Genomic DNA, 16346 nt, shown 5'->3' with positions numbered 1-16346 from the left:
AGGCATGGACTCAGGCTGTGACCCCTCAGGACCCCGAGGACTCTGCTGTGGTCTGGCCCCATGAGGCATAGAACAGGTCGGGGTCTGGGCACAGGAGTGGGGTGTCTGTGGAGAGTGGGGCAGGACTGCGGTCACCGAGCCTGCGACTGTCCCTGTGACAGTCTGCAATGGCCAGGCACGGGGTGAGCGCCTCTCCGAGGACCCCTCCGACTGTCTCTTGGGCTCTGCTGGCTGGAGGCCTTGGTGCCCCGTGCCCTCCCAGGCGTCTCGGGTCCACCTGCACCTCCCGCCATGGCCACGGGGGGGCAGTGCAAGATCCTCCACCGCCGCTCCCTGGCGTGGGCCGGGAACAGCGGCTGGAGCCCTTGGCCGGAGCTGGGGCAGGGCTCTGCTCTCTCCGAGGGCAGTGCGCCCCCTGCCATGTCTGCCTGTGCCTTTCGAGCCCGCTCCTTGGCTTTGCTCCAGCTTGCCAGGAGAGGGATGTCTGACATCTATCTCATCTCTGGGTTTCCCCTGAGGGAGAGATGTTGGTGTGACTGCAGAGAGGTTACAGGCATCTGCAATGGGATGGTGCTTGGCAGAAAGGAATGGACAGTGATAGGGATGGATGGCTGATATCTGTCCAGGCTCTCCCAGGGCACTGCAGCTCATGGAGGGAGAAGGTGATTGAAGGCAGCCCCCAAAGGCATGTGCTTAGGCCTACTGCCAAGCATCTTCCCTGCAGCTTGCCCAGAGCCAGCAGTACCAAGGCCCTGCATCCTGCTCTTGTGCTGGCAATTAGGGAAAAGCCCTGCTTTGGGCTGCTCCTGGATTGGGATAAGCCCCGGATCCCCTGCAGGTGGGGCTGAGCTGGCACTGTGGCTTCAGGACTGGGTCAGGCTTGGTCAGGGTGCAGTGGTGCCCATTTGGGCCCCCTCCCACACACCTGGGGTAGGGGAGCTTGCAGCTGCCCAGCTGGGCTCTGCAGAGCTGGGAGTATGAGGAGTGAAGGGATGGACAGGTGATGGACCCTGCACCAGGGTTCCTCACAGTGCCTGGGGTGGGAGGGGGCTATGCCCACTCCTCTAGTGGGAGAGCAGGGAAGGGAAAGGGGGCAGTAAACCCAGGGTGGGGTGTCCAGTGGTGTGATGCAGAATGGGGGGTTCAGCCAAGCTGATGCTACCACTTGGATCATGCTCAGGGCTCTGAGGCCCCTGGGGTTCTGCCTGGGGTGTGCTGCAGCAATCTTATGGTCTGGGATTAGCACAGGGGTCAGTGCACATCTGTGCCCTTGCTGCTTACCTGGATGGAGGAAGGTGCTCCTGCCTGCACATTGGGTGACTCATGCTCCTCCATAGCTCAGCCCAGGGAGGCCTCTGCAGTACCCAGGGATGTGGGGTGGAGTGAGGCTGCCTCCAGGTGACCCTGAGCGAGCTCCCACCCTGTCCTCTCCTGCTTGGCCCTGGACTTTGTACAAGGGAGGGTCCAAGGAGGCAGCTGCAGGCAAAGGTATGAGCAGGATGATGGGGAGGTGGGCAGCGGGCTGTTAATGAATAATGCAGCTCTTCCCAGGGACATCAGCTTGGCAGGAGGGGGTGACAGCCAGGGCCTGGTGGGGACTTGTGAGGAGCATGTGTCCCCCTTTCTGGGAGTTCATGCAAAGCCCTGTGGCTGCAGCACACCTGCAGCCCCTCTCCTGCCCAGAGAGTTGGGCCAGTGGTGGTGCTGACCAGCATCTTCCTGGTCTCAGAGCTGCCACAGCAGTGCTGAGGCATGTGGATCCAAGCAAGCATTACAGGGAGAAGCTTGTAATGCAAAAACACCCTCAAGCTGTAGGCTGATTCTAGCCCGAGGAAGCGCTTGTTTGTACAACAGCTTTAGGGGCTCTGAAAGTTTCTTTACAGCCTTTCCTCAAACCTGTGGTGTAGCTGTGGAGGCAGGCAGGAGCATCACAGCAAAGGCAGAGTTGGGCACAGGATGTATCTGCTTTCAGAGCACCCCCTTGACCCCTCAGGATGTGCTACCCCATGGACCTGAGGTGTGTGCACTCAGGCAGCCCCGTGAACAGGCCATCACCCCAAATATGTGTGCTACTGGCTGTGGTATGAACAAGGCTGTGTCCTTGCATTCCTGGGGCTGGGCTGCACATGGTCCCCTCTCTTTGCTCCTGAGAGTGAGGAAAGGCAGGGGGTGTGAAAGCGTTTGTGTTGCCAAAAGAATTAACACCCTGCTGTTGTGCCCTATAAATCTTCAAGTGTTAGAGGCTGGCTTTATCCCTCCGTGTTACAGTTTAATTGTTTCCGTTAGCAATAACCTGGCCGTGTGTTCTGGGTTATTGATTTAAGGTCTGTTGTGGAGGGTGTGAGAGTTGCAGAAAGGTGTTTTCCTGCTACCCAGCCAGCAGCAAAGGCACTGTTGCAAAGAGGAGGCAGGAGTGCAGGAAGTGGTGCACAGCCAGCTCTCTGGAAGCATGGGTGCTGGTGGGAGCTGTCTGGAGAGTACTGGGGACAATGGCAAGGTGCAGCACTTGGAACACATCTCTCGGTTGCCCCAGCAGCCAGCAGGCATGGCTGCAGCTGTTGGGGTGACCGTAGCTGCCATGGTAGCACCCCCTGAGTTCTAAGAGAGATGGGACATGCCTGCCTTTGGCACTTGTTGGAGTTGCTGCCTGCACAGCTGGCCCCTGGCTTGATGGCAGGCAGCTCCATGTGCCTCCTGGTGCCAGGTGGAGCACCCTGCTGCACTGCAGACAGCCCAGTTTGGTAGTTTGGACCTGGAGGCCCCAAGGCACAGCCATGTCTCAGCTCTCCTCTGTGCACACTGAGAGGTAAGTCCTGCTGGTGGCCGCACCACTGGCCCAGAATAGTCCCAGTCACCTCACAAATGCCCTTTGGAAGAGATTGTGGTGCAGCTCAAGCACAGCCTTTGCCGAGCTGGTAGCAGCAGTACCCGTGGGGGTTTCCTAGGCCAGAGGCAAGCCAGAGATGAGGAGCAGAGCTGGGGTTTCATAGGAACCCCAGCTCCTGGGAGGAGTCTGTTGAAAACAAATCCACTTCACCCAAGGCACATGGTGTGTGTAGGACAGCCAACCTTCCTTCTACAAGCAGCAGCATTCTTTGTTGCCCACATGCGAGGCTCTGCCCAGAGCTGCAGCATCCTGTGGCCGGAGACTACATAGAGGGTGTTTTCTGAGAGGTCACTAAGAAGAGCTGGGATTTTCACTCTGCTTCTCTTCAACGCACTCTCAGCCTTTCCCCTTCAGTTCCTGCTGCAGATTCCAATCTTCTGCAGTTGTCCCTCCCTGCCATCTACACTTTTCTGCTGGAACAAAATTCTAACGGATTGATGCCGATTTCACACCTTCCTTCTTCCTTTCCCTTTTCATTCCCTATTGCATTAGTATGTCCTGAATGTGATGTCCAAGCTAGAAAGCAGCTAAAAGGGCATCCAGATTGGTCTTTCATAGTGGGTAAAACCTGGAAGATGAGGGGCCTGTGTTCTGTGCATAAGCTGGTTTGGACCCCATGTGCAAGAGGCAGTGGGGCAGCAGTAGAGTCTGGCAGCAGCACTCCTTGTACATCTCTGCCTGGGGCTGAAGGCTGTATGGCCCTTGTCCCCATTTTTTTGCAGAACTCAACATTTCCCCGGCAACAGTAGAGTCCCTTATCCTAAGGAAAGGTTATTCTGGGACCTTGGAGTTGGATGCTGTCAGGTGCGAAGCACCCACATTGCCGTGAGGTGGGTGTGCTTTTCCACACTTCGGGTGTTCACCCTTAAGATGTTCATCCTGAAAGCTGACAGGGACCCCTGTGGGGAGAGGTGCCAGGCAAGAACCTGCCTCTGCAATGGTCCTCGCTCTTGGCACCCATTCCCTTCCTTGGAGCCAGCAGTCCTTGAGATTCAGATTGACTCAGCACACCTGAGAGCTCAGAGCTCCTGACCCAAAGCAGAGGCTGCTGCTGTGGCATGTCTGTGCCTCCCCAGTCTGGATTCTCTCACAGGGGTACCCAGCTTCAGGGTGCCTGCTGAGAGTGGCCATGGCAGTTTGGTGCTGGGATTGTTGAAAAGCTGGGCTCAGAGGAGCCCGCAGAGCCGGGAGAGGTGCTCATCCCCCCTACAGCATACAGCACCTTCAGGTTTGGAGCTCCCTCACTCCCACCACACCTTCTCTGCTCTCTTACACACCCCTCATCCCAAATCCCCACCTGCCTGAAAACAAGCCCTACAGGCCAGACAGTGGTTGTGTGTCCTTTAAATCTGTGCTTGTACAGCTGAGAGCTGCTGTTGCTGTTACCATGTGTGCTTGTGTTCACACTGGGGCAGTCCTCCAGGGTCACCCTGTAGTCCAGGGTCCTCCAGCTATGAGTAAACATGCAATGAAGGTCCTGCTGGTGCCTCTAGACTGGACACTTGCTTCACTCACCCCAAAACCAGGTGCTGCAAATGCTTCCAGACTTCTCTCAGCAAAAAAAGCTGCAGCTGTAACAAGGCACTGGAAGCAAGCAAGGAGATTAAGGGACCATCAGTCTTCAGCCTGGCGACAGCACAAAATTTATGAAAAAAAATTATGTAGGATCTAGAAAATAGATGTGCACTTGGAGAAATAAAAACTCAAAACAAAAGAAAACAAAAAGGCCCCAACCAAATCCACATAAAAAATGCAACCACGATTTTTCTGTCAATCCAGGAAAATTCCATCCTGACCCTAATCTGGCAATAGCATTAAGCCTAATGTGTGAGCAGACCTCTGGGACTGTAATACTGGGAGCACCAAAGCATCAGGCCCAGAGCTTGTGTTTAGTGCTCCAGAAGAAGGAAAATCTCAGTACCTTTAGAAGCAAGTTAAGAAGAAAACTGGTTATTCTTCATGATCACAGTGACCAGCAGAAACCTGAAAGCCTGAAGTGAAGCAGCACCTGTTCCAAAGAACCTTACCACTGCTGACTCCTTTGCCAGACACGAGCTGTGTCCCAGGCTGAACTGTCCATTTCCAGGTCACCTTCACTTAGAAAATAATGAAGGGAGTTTTATCAAACTGTATGTTAAATTGATCCAGGTTCTTCTGCCTCATTACCATTTTTGGAAGGCTGCTCCAGAACATCAATCCTAGCAGGGGTATAAACTCTCAAATTCACCATCTAAGCTTAATATATTTTTTTTTTCATTATTGTACATCTTACATATTTTCTTAACATTTTTAATTTTCTTGTAGTGGTTTTTCAGAAATACATTTGTCCCCTCTCAGCCTCTGTCTGTCCAGAACAAGCCAAACTCTTTTAGCAGATTCTTAATCAGCTTGTGCTTGTTCGTCTCAGTATCCAAGTAGTTTTTCTCTGTGCAGTGGAAATTTATCCTTCCTGGATGCAGAGCTGCAAGGATATTCTGGAGGAAGTCTTACAGGGCCTTGTGCAATGGCAATAATGTTTCTGTCTCTGCTAAAAATAACTTGTCTGATGCATCCTAGGATCGTGCCATTCCTTTTTCACAGAAGCATCACGCTGCTGCTTCATATTCATCCTTCAGTGCTGTAAGGTCTTTTTATTCCTTCGGAGCCTACATTTCATCAGTTTATAGCAAATGTCCTTGCTGCTGGGCCCCAAGTATTTAATTTGCCCTTTCTGCCATTAAATTTCACCCTACTTCTCTCATCCCTTGACAAGGTCAAGGTCCCCTTCTTCCTCTATGAGGAACTACTACTCTCAGCACTTGCAATCACTCTAAACCCTGTGCTGCCTCTGCATTTTGGAAGCTTGCACTTGGCTCCTCTGAAATTACCAATTGATATACTAGCTCGAGTTTATTCCCAGGATATGTGGTTAATATCTGTACCACAGCCTGGTCATGCTCATGTCTGATGCAGCCTGGGCACTATCTCCTGTATCTCCTTACCAACCTTGGGGCTCATCTTCACCTTTAGCAGCTGTTTTTTCTTGGTTTGTAGCGCATCATCCTTAACTCTGAATCGAGTGCCTTAGTCTAAGAAACTGGTAGCCTCATGTAAGGATGATTTCTATTGTGCTTTTCCTGTTTTGTTAGGTATCGCATCACTTCCTGTGTTCCCCTAATCACCTTCGCTGAAAGAGTTAAACCCACTTTTGGGGTTTGGCTGCAGCTGTCTCGTGTCTCCTCTCTTCCCACACCTCTCCTCATATCTCTGCCTGCACTAGGTGTCTGTTCTTCCCTGAAGGTCTGATCCCTGACTGACGGAGCAGGCTCACCATCCACCGAACCTGTGTCTGAAATGATGTTGTGTTTTATGTTACACTGAATCGATAAGGAAGTTTGCTTTCTGTCTTGTCAGATGATACCTGAGTGCTGCTATTACGGTGCTGTTTACTGCCTGTCATTCACTGTGAAATTAAAGATTCCTGTAACTGCACAATTCCTACTCTTTATTCTTCTTGTAGCCTTGAAGACAGTACAGTTTATTCTCAAGGCTACATCAGATGTGTCTGCTGCCAGCCCCTGAGAACATCTGTTCGGGGCCCTTTCTCCCACCCTTTCACACACCTCCTCAGGACATGTCTTATCCATGTCATCCCCTTTTATGTCCTTACAATGACCTGATTTACTAACAGTGCTTCACAACTTCCTGCTCTCCTCCTACTGACCAGGTTCTCCCAGCCAGTTTCCACTCTTGCTTATCTCTGTGGCATCATTCCAGGCGGCACGCTCTGCCTACACCAAGCATTCCCACGAGAGCTGCAATGCACCATCCTCTGGCTCAACACCTTTCCAGTATGCCAAGATTCTGGCTTGCCTGATGTGACCACAGCAAATAGCAAAACTCGTGGAGAAGCCCAAAAAATCAGTGGCCACAGGCTGTCATAAAATCTTAGAAGGAGAAGAACTTGTACCAGGAATGGATGAGAGAGATAAAGGACATAGTATTTCTAGTTTAACCTCAAAAGATTCTGGTTAGACGATGACAGAGCCTTAGGAGATAACGCTACTAGGACAAATGGGTTTAACACCTCCAAGCTTAATGCAAGGGAGACCCAGAAGCCCATGTGAAAGCACTAAGCAAGGTAAATTGAGTGAGGCTGGTAGGCTTAGTCAATGGGTGAGTTACAAGGTTGTGAAATCACGTACGATATCAATATTGTGTACAAGCTCTGTTCCCAGGTGAACTGGTGAGTATTAGAAACTGCATCTTCAAATAGCTTATTTTTAGATCCAGGAAGTATATAGAGGAGCAGCAGAAAATACACTTTCTCAGTTACCTAGAGACAGTTGGAGCTTGTCCCTAAATAAAGCAGCTCTCCTTCAAGCACCTGGGGCCAAAGGGATTCTTGAATACCACTCGTTCACTAGAGCAATGCTGCACAAGCTCAGGAAATGAGGCTTTACCAGCTCCACCCTTGCAGTCTGGGGTGGATGTGCATGACAGAGTCATTAAAATAGCCTGATAAGGCTAAAGAGCACTGTGTCTATAGCCCACCAAAAGTCTTGCAAAGTGCACATGGGACATTGACAATGTGGTGCAATGAAAATGTGCAGACTGGACAATGTCTGTGTATCAGAAATTCCAAGACCTAGGATTGCACTTAGCTTATAGTCAAAGTATTTAATTTGTTACAAAAATGCACATTAAGTGTATAAGAGATGATCATAATGTTTGAGGAAACAACTGGTACAACACATGAGGAACTATTTCAGGCTAAATTTGTGGTTTTACAGGCTTTGAAGCCTGGCTAAGGGACAGTTAAGCATCACTACAGCCCATTTTCACCAGTGGGCAAGAGTGAGTGTTATCTACAATCTCACGTGAGTGAAGAGACCTGCAGGATGTATTTGCTCATGAATTGTAGCTGCCACTGGAGGAAAATGAATAAGTCAGACTCCTCCGGATGCTGGTGGAGGCAGACTCCAGAGAAGGCAGTGCTATTAATGGCCTGGATAAAAGGAATAGGTCAGAGCAGGACAGGATCTCTGGAGTGCCATTAGCAACCAGGGAAAGAGGGGACAGTAGCCAACACCACACTGCTATGGACAGCTGTTCTCCTAATCCCCATCTCTATCAACATCTCTAAACATCTCCATAAGAGAGCAAGGTTGGTGAATCAGTAACCCCTCCCAGATCCACAAGCTGGGCTCAGTTTTGTCTTTGTTGTCTCTCTCTCCTGGTGCTTTGACTAGTGGCTAATTCCTCAGACCTCAGTGCTTCCCATTTGACTATTCACTTCAGAGCCATCTATTAACAAAATGTCTGTAACTTAACAGGGCCTGAAATCTGGTCTGGAACCCTCAGCCACCACCTTATTATTTCAGCAATATTTCCTTCAGCCTGCTGGGAGCCACATGATGGAGTGAGGCAATTACAAGGCTGGACCCAAACTTCAGCAGAACTTTTACATGTACCTGTTCCTTTAAAAATGCAGCTGCCTGGGAGGTGGTGCAGGATACTCAGGGCCCAGCGAAAAATGTTTGGATGTGCACAACTATGTTTGATGACAGTAGCCTCTAGTCAAGGTCATTTTTCTGCACTGTGCTTCCCTTGAAGCTCGCTGTTGGGCCCCTGAGTCCCTGTGGGCTTCTCCCTACTGTGTAAAACATGTTTTTATTAGTAATCTTCATGTTTTTAGAAATCTGCTCTTCAAAAACAAATGTGGTTGGCTTAAATGTGTTGGGTTGTAGGGTTTTATTACTTATTTATTGAACTTGGTAGAATTTGGGATTTTCTATATTTCTTCTTTGGTCATACTTATTCTTTTTGAAGGATTTTTTTTGCTTCTAAATGTCTTCTTTGCTCTACTGATTAACTGTTCCAGACTTAGTTTTTTTTATTATTTTTGGTTGTTAGAATACTTTGAGTGATAGCATATTTAAAGCTTTAAATGCAGGGTCTCAGTGTCATTGCAAGCAATTTGTCCTTTCATTAGCTACTTAAAAATTCTTAATTACACTCCTGACTTTTATAATTATTCCCTTTGGAAGGAGAATATGCTCATCTCCCTTCTAAGTTACATTGCACTGCAGTGTACTTTTTTTGCTGCTTTTTCCTCTCTTGCAGTAATATTTGAGTACATTGTGTTTGTAACAACAAGGTGACTATTCACTATTACATTTCAAACTCCCTCCTGTGTACTACTTGTGACTAAATCAAGAGTTCATCCTCCACTTGGCTCCTCTGAGTGGTCATTCTAAGAACAATCCATTTATGAGGGCTAAAAATACAGTCTCTGCATCATTCTTTGACATGGTATTTACCCAGTCTATATGGGGGCAATTAATGTCTCCTATTGTCATTATGTTTTCTCCCCTGACAACCTCTTAAAGTCCTTCAGCTGTTTTTTTCATTCCACTGTCCTAATCAGGTGGTCAATAGTGCATGTTCAGTATCACTCACATGTCAATGCAAAACTGTTCTCTAGTAGTTTAAACAACATCCCAGGTGCACTTGCCTCCCTTTTTTCTTTTATTTTTTTTCCTCTTTTTTTTTTTTTTCTTTTTTTTCTTTTCTTTCTGGAACCTGGACAAATACTGTGCTAGTAGACTGGATCATCTTCTGTGGCTTCACATCTTGAACTGCTTCTCTGGAAATCGTCTTGCTACTGAAACGAGACAAGATCTTACATTGGCTTGGGGTTTGTTGCTGGTTTTGTTGTTGTTGGTTTTTAAAACAAAATTCACATGTTCAGTGTCTAACTCTGGGCTTTGCTCTATGAAAATGTCTTTCTTCACCAGCTCCTTATTCAGTTTGCTGAATGTACAGTTGTAACCTGAAAGAAAACTTTTATCACCTTGGAGAAGGGCAGAGATCTTTTCTATCTGCATGTGCTCCCTCCCATCTTCTATAATGGCAAGAAGCATTTTATGGTCATTGCTGGTTAAGGTCAGCTTACTGTGTATAAAGACAGTAAGTTTTTTATACCCATACCAGAGTTCTCCCCAGGGTGATGGGTATGGTAATCATTCCCTAATTTCCTCAATCTCCATTCAGAAACCGTGGCGTGTTTCCCTCTTTTCACTTCTTGATTACCAGAGCCAGCTTAAGCAGAACATTGTACACTGCATAAAATAATTCAGTGGTTTCATATCTGAAGGGTTTTAAAGTTCTCTGGCAAGTGCCTTCATGATTAGACACTCGTCACTGAGCCTCCAGCACCTCCCTCACACCTTCACAGGGACCACAAACACATTTAACATTCAGCAGTTTTGAGCATGGCTGCAAGTGTGGGACACCAACATCTGAAGCCATTCTTGAGAGCTGCCTTTATTCTTGTAGTATATCAGGTTTGGGGCTTTTTGGTGAGTAACTCAGAGTTTTCAAATTCTTTGCACCCTTCATTTTGGGGACACTGCACATGTCAGGTTGCTGGAAGGCTTGTAAGGTGCAACTGCTTGTTCCCCTTGTTTCTCTCTGAGGATGCACCTAACTTTCAATGAGTTAATGCTTGGGTGAGTTAACATGTTGCTGTTTCCTCTTTCCATAGCATTCCTAGTTTTGACCAAGCTCCTTAATGACACCCATGAAGACCTTGTTGTCTGCTAATCACTCTGCTAAGAGCTTTGGAACTATATTGAGATTTGCCACCATTCTTGCAAATTTTGTAGAATCAGACCAAAGCTGATTAAATTCCTCTGAATTTCCTGACTGTCAGCAATGGCACAGAGAAAAGACACCTGACCCTCTCCTCTCAAGTGGAGGAAAAGTGGAACTCAGCAGTTACCTGTTCCTTCAGCAGCAAAATGGTTCATCCATCACACACGTGTGACCAATTGTGCTGCCTTGTGTGCATGTGTCACGCAGAGGAGATATGCTTCGTGTGTGCCAGGGACAGTGGCACTGGAGTAAAGCACACAGAGCTGAATCAAATCTGCTTTTTTCTGGATCATTGTGGGTGCCAGACGCAGCCCCAGCAACAGCCTAAGATAAAGATATCTCACAAACTTGTTTTGCTTTGCTAAGGGCAGCTGCAAAACCTGTGGACACATCCAGGGTAGAAAAATAGTCGGTGTTGTATTCATCACTGACTCTCATATTGAGGGTTTTGGATGTTTTTATTTGGATTTGGAGGGTATCTGTGTGTAAATGAAGGGCTTTATTATCTGCCTACAATATCGCCATTCTTGATTTTTTTCTTTATTTTTAAACCCATCCTGAGACTTTTGAAGGTATTGCATTATATACTTGGAGCCTGTGATAAAGACAAAAGAACTACCTCAAGCTGAACTTGCTGCAGACAGCTTGGCTGTTCCAGCTCTACCCCAGTTTCAGGTGAACATTTCCTCATCCTCTCAAAACAGTTACAAGTTGACCTAGTGTTCACCTTGCTGTATCATCCTTCCTTTTATTACAAAGATGATCTTTTCTAGTACATTTATTCAACCCTTCAGCTTTCCTGTTCCTTTAATGGGGATAAACTCCCTCCTGTAAGCCCTGGATTATTCCTGTCCACCTTACAAGTCTACTGCTTTCTATTTACATTAATATTACAATTTCTGACAACACATTGTCTTGTGGACTGAAATCAATCCTAAACTTAATGAATATCTCTGTGCTTTCAGGCTGATAGTCTGTCTATCTCTAGTGAAGCTGCTATTGCATGTGAGAGTTAAACTCTCTGAAAAAGGGATCTAATTACTCCCCTCTTCATCTGTCCTGCGCTCACTCCACAGTGCTTCTCAGATTCCTGCCCAGCAGTGTAAATCATGATGTGTTCCTTCCACTATCTGTGAATCATGGTGTGTGTCACTCCGTGCTGTCCTCAACTGCCTCTTGTCTGTCAGTCTCATCTCTTGCAGGATGTACAGTTGTATCCGTTGTGTCAAAACATGGCCCACAGATTTTGCTTGGATGGAGTGACTTTTGTGGCTCAGCAAGTGCTGTTTATTTTGTCGAAGGTTAATTTTGTGTCTCTTCCCATTGACTCAGGCAGACTTTCCAAACTGCAGTGTTGTTTCCTTGGTCTGTGATCAGTCACGGCCTTCTCTATGATGTCGCTTTCTTTTTCTTCATTACAAAAAAAAAAAGAAATCTACCTTGTTAGGTTTTATTTCAGTGTAGGCTCACACACATCCGTATGAGCTCCTCCCTGCAACGGGCATGGCACAAGAATTTGGTCTTGGCTTGCATTATTTTAACTTTGTAATCCAGTTTGCTGCAGGGAACAATCCTGTCCTGGCGAGAAAACTGAGACGATAGTATCTCTCTCTCTCGTTACTATAAATCATTTAACAAAGGCAATATATTGGAATTGAGACACATTCCTCAGAAGAAGGCATGTTTCCCCTTAACCTTCAGTGAGGTTTCATTTGTTGCTCTACTTGACAGGACATAGTCTGCTTTTGGTTCTGCTTGGCTGGGGCTCCCCAGAGGACTAAGTCACTAACTTCTTCATTCAAAAGCTCACAGTGTGTGGGTAGAAGGTAGACTTTGTGTAATACGGTAAATACACTTTGCTGATGATGGGCAGAGGGTTACAAAATTGAATTTGAGCCTTTTTCTCACTTGTCTTTGTTTGTACTTGTGATTCAGTGCTTTCTTCCTGAGGCTGTGGTACCTCAATTTTCCACTGGGCAGATTTCTTTCTCACCTTTCCCTGCTTCCCACGCTGCCTCTCCACAGCAGTAGCTCTGCCTAATCTGGGCTCTCCCTCTAGTACCTGACTAGTTACCCTAGGGAGGAGTCCTGACCTCCCTGTCTGGGGCCCATGACAAAGGCTGACTGAAAAAGGGGAAGCTGCAACACGTCCATGGGCTCTTTTGTACCCTGTCTCCGATGGGTCCCTCACTGACCAGTAGGTTTGCATGCCCTTTGGCAGCATGCTGCTGCCTGGAGCAGATCAACAGAAAAGGGTTTTGCTGGCATATCCACTTAAGTCAGAGGATAGTCTGAGGCTGCTTGTGCAAGTCTCGCTTCACTGCACTGGTCCATTTCACGTGCTGAGGGAGAAGGTACCACGTTCAGAATGGGGTTGCCTGGAGAAGCAGCTACATAGGAACCAGTCTCTGGCAAATCAGCAATTTATAGTTCATCCCCTTCTCCCATTCCTGTGCATTCCTGCTGCAGAACCAGAGAGACAGGTAGTTTATGGGACAAGGGGTAAATCAAGCTTCCACTGAATCCCATAAAGGCCATGAGATTCTATGGGATCATTTTTAACTCTCACTACTTCCCTGCCTCTGGCATCTCTGAGGCTGTAATAACATTGGTGGTGCAAGACCGTGTGAGAAGACAGGTTTCTGCTCTAATGTCTTTCTGAGTATTTTCTGTTCTTATGGTGAAACGGATGTGGGAGAGACTTGCTGCAGGATCTGCCTTGAAAGTCTTACCTCTGAGATGTCAGGCCCTGCTCGGTGTAAAATGAAATTGTCTGCAGCTCATTAACATCAAAGTGTTTTCTCGACTGGTCTGGGCGGCTCGGTGGTAACTAGCAGATGGACCAGAGAACAGCTATGCTCTCCACTAAACTTTGCCTGCAAACAATTAACATCAAAGGGGAGCCACTGTGAAACAGGGAGACAACAACACAGCCACTGCAGCAAGTCTCATGGCTCGTGGGGAAGGGGGGGAGCCAAAGCTAGAAGGTTTGTGCTGAGATGTTTGTGGGAGCGAGCAGAGGAATGGCTGCTGGGGCCTGCTGATGGTGCTGGCCAGGAAAATGGTGGATCCACTTTGGTTTGAACAAAACTGTCCGATGGTGTTGGTGGCAGCATAGTGCAAGCTCTGGTGTATCAGACCCAATCTAGCCTAATTCTGGGATCAAATCAGATCTGCCCATAGCCTTGGTAGGTTTGTGATTGCTCACTCAGCTGTCACTCTTGATGTGTCTCCTGAGGCCAATCCCACTGTTCATTATACCCTTTTTCTCCACTCCTCTGAACACAAAAGTTTTAGCATGGGATTCCAGATGTTGCTGCCTTTTCATAAAGTAGACCTTGGTCCTCTGTTTGCACCTCCCCACAGGAGGTTCATGGAATTAAACTTTCTGCTGCTTTATGTACTGGATCCTCTGGCTCATGCTTTCCTCATCTTCTTCCTCTCTGCTTTGGCAGTAGGTAAGAAGTCCAAATTGTTTGTATTTATTGTGATTAGCCCAGAGGGGTGGGCAGCAGGGTTTGGAAAATGAATTAATTCTTATATGGGTCCCAGTCAGAAATTAGAAGCTTTTTGGTAGGTGCAGCACCAGCACAGGATAGAACTGTGGGGCTATCTCAAAGAGTTTGCTACGTAAATATAAATCTAGGAACAGAGGATTGCAAAAAAGAGAAGAACAAAACTGGAACTCTCTATTAATTAGTGCTGGGGGTCAAGATTAGAGACAGTATAATCAGAGGGAGATGTGCCAGACAGCACCATGTGCTTCCTTCCAGCTCTGCATGGGAGTGCCAACTCCAGCCATAGAGCAGATGAGAGACTGACAGGGTACAACCAGAACAGTTAAAGCCACCAAGTCTTGTGAATCAAAACTGTAGGAGGTGACTTTCAGGCAAGGTTCTTTCTCCAGAGGGCAGGCATGCTTAGTGGAAAGGCACATGTAATGCTGTTCAGGCTTGCTCAGGAAAAGTATGTTCAGAACTGACCTGGTGTGCTGAAGGACAGCTGATACTGCCTGGGCAATAGCCAAACTGCCACAATGAAACTTGTCCATCCTAGAAAAAGGAGAGCCATGTGGAGGCAGTGCACAGAATTGTGTTAGGGGAAGGCTGAGCATTAAAGATGCTTAAAAGACCACTACAGCGCTGCCTAGGTGTGAGCGCATTGAGGAGCATGGGCTGCTGGTATGTTAGGAGTGGGTCTGCAGCCAGTAGAGAAGGGAAATTTGGGAGAGGCCTCCTGAAAGTAGTTAATGGTAGCAAGAAACCAAACTTGCTCTGAAATGGAGATTGATAAATTCAAGATTGGCATTATGTGACCCAATCACTTCCGTGATTAGTACAGTTCCTAGCAGACATGAATTCAGGTGTTAGCGAGAAACATGCCTGGACTTTGAACAGAAGGAAGATTCCCCACTTCTGGATATCAAGACATATAGTCTCCAATGCCTGATCACACTGAAAAAGAGGTGGAACAAAGACCAGGACACTGCCAACAATTGGAATGAATTGGAGCTGGAGGATCATTCCTCAGCGGAGGTGCCCAAAGGGCTTTCCTGCTCTTTGTGGCATAGAAATTCGCCATAGGTCATGCTTTCCTTCTTTCCATTGCTAAGAGCTTTTGATTTAGGACCTGAATTCCTTAAACCTGTCTGCTCTGCTTATGAAAACAAGCTTCACATTGCCATCTTCACATGGAAGCTTCATCTTGAAATGGGTTTTTGCCTCTTGCTACTCTGGTTGCTGTCTGCTCTGGGATGTTCCACCTCCTACAGTGAGAAACCATCCTCTGATTTCCTCCATTAGAGTATTAAGAGCCAATTAATAATCTGTCCCTATGCTACCATTGGGTTCAGATAGCTCTGTCCGCCGTTTCCCTGCTGAAGCTTTCCTGATAGATTGGCAGAGCAATCACACCTCAGTTTTGCATTCCTTTTGCTGGACTGGCCAAACTGAGCTCATTTTGTAGGACAGGCTAATTGCTCTCCTAGCTGCCTGCATCAAGTGCGTCTTGGAGTTTCCTTCGAATAGGACAGCTGGCTTACTGCAGCTGCAACTGCACCTGAACAGCAGCTCCACAGGAAATACCTTGTCTGGGACATCCTGCTACCGCACATGCATACAGCCAGCTTTGAGCTCTGTGCCTTTCCAACTCCCTCATTCTGTGTGGCTGGGCAAGGTGAGGATGGAACAAAGGCCAAGGCCCATGGGCTTCATCTCTGGCCTTACAGCAAGGTTAGGAGTAGGACATTTCACTTTCCAAGCCCATCCCCTGCACTTGCAAGAAGCTGGTGCTGATGTTCTCCTCCTGCCTTCCCTTCAGCCTTGTGCTGACTGCTTTCTGTCAGAACCTTACAACATCTGAGCTCACCAGGAGGGAGGGCTTTGTGGTTGTGGTGCAAGGCTGAAGTACAGGAGGTGGCTGAGTCATGAAGCTGTCACTGTGGGACCTCCTGGCCACTGCAGCCACGTGCCTTCCCTTTGCATCATGGCCACCAACAGACCTGGTGGGTGTACAACTACACCGTGGAGCGGATGAGGAGATATCAGCTCTTACTGATGGAAAACTATGTGGCCCCTTCAGGGCTGACCCCTCTGGGGTGAGACAGCCTCAAAGGCAGGGGGGATGGCTGTTCAGGCCATGGTGACGCCTCAGGGGTGGAATGTCCCATCAGGGGTGGGATGTCCCCTCAGGGGAGGGATGGCAGCTGAGGGCACAGTGACCACTCAGAAACGGGGTGTTCCCTCAGGGGTGGGATGTCCCCTCGGGGTTGGGGTGTCCCCTGGGGACACGGTGCCCGCTCAGGGCGGGGCCGCCCCCGTTC

The sequence above is a fragment of the Corapipo altera genome, unplaced genomic scaffold (assembly GCF_003945725.1).
Source record: "Corapipo altera isolate COAL_440 unplaced genomic scaffold, ASM394572v1 56, whole genome shotgun sequence".
Taxonomy (NCBI): Eukaryota; Metazoa; Chordata; class Aves; order Passeriformes; family Pipridae; genus Corapipo; species Corapipo altera.
This window is presented reverse-complemented; position numbering follows the sequence as displayed.